General features: G+C 41.8%; 1 long non-coding RNA gene across 1 annotated transcript; it reads left to right on the top strand.

The window, feature by feature from the left end:
- The first annotated feature begins 1,298 nt into the window (after positions 1-1,298).
- Positions 1,299-4,727, top strand: LOC127299092 (uncharacterized). Its single transcript, XR_007850323.2, has 5 exons — positions 1,299-1,416; positions 2,032-2,271; positions 3,698-3,938; positions 4,051-4,338; positions 4,555-4,727. It is a non-coding gene; the product is annotated as an uncharacterized lncRNA (long non-coding RNA).
- The last annotated feature ends 265 nt before the right edge of the window (positions 4,728-4,992 follow it).

Here is a 4,992-nt window from a genome sequence, read left to right as displayed (position 1 = left end):
CCTGATGTGAGTTTGTCGTTCAACCTATAAGAGAGAAGGTTGTGTAGAGAGTTGCAATTGCTTGGCGTTCATTTTATTGTTTCAATGATTCCATCTTAATATCTATGTAATGTGCTGATGGAATTATTTCAAACTTTACCGCCAGGAAGCACAAATGCAGTAAATTGGTAGCTGCTTGGACCATCTGCTTCTTGCAGTACCAGGTTAAAACGAATTTATGGTTCTTGTGTAACCATCTCACTGAAATGAGGGAACGTGAGAGGTGTTTGTGGTCTCAGTAGACTTCTCACTTGGCACCCAATTAATATTCTTGCACTGCTTTCGCTTCTTCATTTACATGTACTCTGGAGATTTCTTTATTATTACAGTTTTGAAATATATTGCTGAAATTTATGGGCCTAGGCCAAGTGACGATTGCTCTTGACAAATGATTATATTTCTTGCACTACAATCTGTTAATGCTTTTTTTCGTAGTTGGGATTCGTGCTGCCATTATTTCATATATGCTTTACCTCTTTCGTAATGGGTGTTTTACGGATTTCACTAATTTTATGTAAGCAATATTTCTTGAACAGTTTTACTTAGCTTGCTTTGTTGTTGTGTATGGCGGGCGACGACCAGACCAGGCAAGTCCATCCCCTCTCCTATCCTCTTTCATCTCAGTATTTGTTCCTCTGTGCATTGTCGGTGCGGCAGTGTATACTCGATACCGTGTGGCAGTGGCATCTGGGCGTACAACGCCGACATCTTGGCGTGGTGGGTGCGAGGAAGCACGCTGTTGGCTGCAAAGCTAGCTTAATTTAGCAAGCTATCCAGATCGATTGGATACTTTTTTTTCTTTGGTAGCACGCTATGCACATGTCTTTGAAATTCTTCTTCTCTCTCTCAGTGCTAGAAAATTGCAGAACAGATAAGCCATGGCTGAGATGTATCTCACAGAGAAAAGCTGAAGATGGAACCATCTATTTTGGGTGATTAGTCATTGTCGGCTTTCAGTTTCAGCTCCTTTTTTTTTGAAATGGGGCAGCCCAGCGTCTGCATCAATTTCAGCTCATGTGTCTCCCGTCTCGTCATCCACAAAATCATGGAAGTTGGAAAGAACCTTCAGCTTATGTAGAAGTAGACATGAAAGTGTGAAGACCTCAAATAATACTATGGGAGCATATGATAACACTCTTAACAACATGACATCAGTAATGAACCAACTTTATTCAGATTTCCAATATATCTTGTTATCTTTCTATGTTTGGGAGTCGAATAATGTCTCCATATTAATTGCAACTTACTTTCCCATTCTGTTTTGCTCGCCATTGTTGTATGCTTAGGACTTGTGAGCTCTCTGATTGGTGATTTATGAAATCCTCTAAAGATCAATATTACCTGGAGTATGTTGTTCTTTGAGTTGCCTCACACCAGGTACATTTTCTTAGCATGGCATACTCTTAAACACCATAAACTTTATCGGGTCAAATCCACGTGTTGCCAAATTATGTATGTCGTCAGTCCAATTAGGCAGTTCTAATAAGTTAGTACTCCATATCTTTCTATTCATGTCAATTACAGGTGGAGTGCTACTTGCAGTTGTTTGTGTTTTGCAATTCTTATTTTATATTTGCATATAATATATTTTCTCAAGTATGCCGCCACTTCATTTAATGTTTTTTTATCATGGTGGCATGGTTGGTTCGATATGGTTTGCTTGTTCCGTTCATATACTGATTCGAAAGCAAGGGCAGCAGTTAGTTTTCAAGAATCAGTTTTGTGACTTCTAGCACAGAACTAATCTGCAGTAGATGTGATATACATTCAAAACGTAATAATAAAAATGCAGCTCAAATCAATACCAGCCTTGAATATGAAGCAATCAATTACCTTTTTTTTTCCTTTACCATGGTAGCGTGCTCATTAATTTCAGATTTAGTTGTGTATTATTTTATTTATGAACTATGCATGCATTGCTGCATAATATGGAAATCAAGGTCAAGCATTACCTGACATTCTATTCGTTACACTCTTTTGAACTAAAAAAAGTTACTCCCTCCGACCTCTACGGCCTGCTGCCACGCCACCGTCTGCAGATCCTGCAGAAAGTCCATGGCATCCTATCTCTACGGCACGGGCTGCCGCCACACCACCATCTGCGGCTCCTGCGGTAAGGCCATGGCGCACGCCCTGCTCCGCCTCGGTCACCAATTCCTTTTGACGCCTCCTAATCGACGGTGGAGGCGCCGACGACGAAGAAAGCAGCCGGCCGCCGCAGCCACGGTCGCGGTACGCCTCTACTCAGCTAACTGTCTTTGTTTCAGTCGCAGCCCTCTGTTCCTCCTTTTCCTCGTAATTATTTGCAGACAGAGTAATTCGTGTGTGAATGGTGGCGAAGTTGTATTTACCGTGATTTAGTTTCATCAAACAACATGTTGAGCATGCTATTTGTTCTCTTCCGTCTTTAGACCAGTTGTTAGATTCATTCAGGAGAATTATTTTAGTGGCCAAGCAGTAACAACAACGATTTCTGTACTCAATTTTTTTACTCATCCGGGTTTTGATAGTTCCTGCTCCAGATGCTATCCCTCATCCAGCTGTGCTACTGGATACCTATACTGTCACAAGTTGAGTTTATTTTTGGATAAAGATGTGGTTCCAGATTAACCAACCATCTATATAGTTGTTGAATGCAAGAAACCTTCCCTAAGTAAGGTTTGAGACAGTATTTCCTTCATAAGCAAGTGCTTCGACTACCAATGGATACATCAATTTGTTTTTCTCTTGTAGTTTTGCACTGATGCTAATAATAGCTTGCTAGCAAAGATGTCATGAATTGCAAAGAGTGAAATTCCAGATGACTGAGTAGATAGATAAGCACAATGCTCTATAAACACCAAGATCCTCCTACTCCATCTTGACTTGGGCTTCCTTGGGCATGGTATAAGTAGAGAGCCACCAATTCAGACTAATGATAGGACACCAATTCAGAATATAATGGTAAGATATTAGGAGACCGATTCAGAATATAATGGCCACCATTCCTTGGGCATGGTGTAAGTAGAAGTCCCTGCTTTCTTTGTACAGAATATAATGAACACATAGGACAATGTTAGGACACCAATTCAGACCACATATATACAATTGCTTAATGTCATATATACACTTGACACCATGGTCTTCAAGGCGACGCCTTAGCGCCTTAAGGAGGGAGGGCGCTTTGGCGCCTAGGCGGGCGCTTTGGACGCCTAGGCGCCTAAAGCGGCCGTTTTTACAAAGCGGAGGGGGAGCGCCTTGACGCCTAGGCGTCGCCTAGGCGACGACTAAGCGACGCTTTTTAAACCATGCTTGACACAATTACATAGGTTGACTCCACTCTTGGATCTCATGCTAGGATGGCTTCGGGTATTTCTACATCTTCGGCTTCGGGTACTTGTACATCTTCCTCTTCCTCGTGTGGACTAAAGTTAAGATCCAAATAAATCACCATTTGTGGAGGCAAGTTGAGATCGAGGTCCATCTCCTCTTGTCGTACCTGCACTAAAAGAAACAAAAAAAAAAAAACAGTAATGCATCAAAAGGAACAAAAATTATCAGTAATGCATCATAGATGATCCCTTATTTATTTCATTGGTTTCTCTTAATGCTTCATATGAATGTGCAAGTGTGTGTTCCTTGGTTTCTCTACTGACAAAGGAACAATGCATATTTTCAGCTTCAGAGTTGGAGCTGGAGGGGAAGATGCAAGTAATGGGAAATCTGGAGTTGGCGATCGACAAATAGAAGCTAAGCCTGATACGCTGACAGTTGATACTGGTGCTGGGGTTCCATTCCATCAAATATTTTAGTCAGTTTTCAAGTTCTTTGTATATGACCAGATATACAGAAAGCATGCTCAACAACAAGGTAGAGCTGCAAATATCTCTTCAAAGAATAATTATGTCCTTACGAAGAAGGTACAGCTGCAAATATCTCTACAAAAATATTTCTGTATATGACCAGGTATACAGAAAGCATGCTCAACAACAAGTTTCTTTAACACACTGAAGCTATCCATTTGATGTGCAGTTATCGACCATTCGAGACTTTGAACCCACTCAGAAGATATCTGCATGATTCCTCTTAAGAAGCTGAAGAGTTTGCCTTCTGGATTTACTTTGATGACAGTTGCATTTTTGGTGTAGAATTTATCAAGGTTATCACTGTGAAAACAACAGATACTACTTCAGAAAACCTGTATATTCAGCAGAGAAACACCTTTGATGACCATGGAGTGTATACTTGGATTATTGAAGGCTTCACCACACCTCAGACCCCATGCAACTCTCCAACATTTGTAACTGGCGGATACAAATGGTACAGTATCTGATTTTGACCTTGCAATATTTATCTGGTTGTTTTATGTTGCTTCCTTGTCTCCATTAACCTGTTTTGCATAGCACTGATATTGCAGCTATTGTGCTATGCATCCTTCTTGAACAAAATTGTTTTCTAGGAGTTGTCTTTAATGCTTTAATATAAGTCTACAATGCGATTTATAATGGACTAAATGGAACAGTGTCTGATCTTCAGGTATCTAAGTATCAAGACATCTAACATGGATGTGGATGGCAGCACGAATTTTCTCTCTCTGTTCCTGCATCTGTAAGATATGCTCCCCAGAAATCATGGAATACTGGTAGAGGTCAGCTTTTCTCTCATGGACCAAGCAAATGGCAACCACAGGGAGTTCAGAGGTTCACATTCAGTCTAAACTTCAGTGGCCGAGAACAGTTTGGATGGAGCAAACCTTACAGTTGTCATTTGACAGGAATTGGCAGGGCATGTGGATGGAGCAAACCTTCCAAGATGCTCGGTTTAGGTGCGACTCTCCATCGTTTCCTGCGGCCGCAGCAGCGACGGCAAGCGGCTCTCCTCCTTGGAGCCTCAGGTGAGGTGACCCCGCGGCGAGCGGAGCAGCGATGGCGGGAGGGAGCTGCGGACAGCGCCACAGTGGCGGGGCGATGAGGG

This window comes from Lolium perenne, chromosome 1 (assembly GCF_019359855.2).
Source record: "Lolium perenne isolate Kyuss_39 chromosome 1, Kyuss_2.0, whole genome shotgun sequence".
In the NCBI taxonomy this organism is placed as follows: domain Eukaryota; kingdom Viridiplantae; phylum Streptophyta; class Magnoliopsida; order Poales; family Poaceae; genus Lolium; species Lolium perenne.
This window is presented reverse-complemented; position numbering and strand designations above follow the sequence as displayed.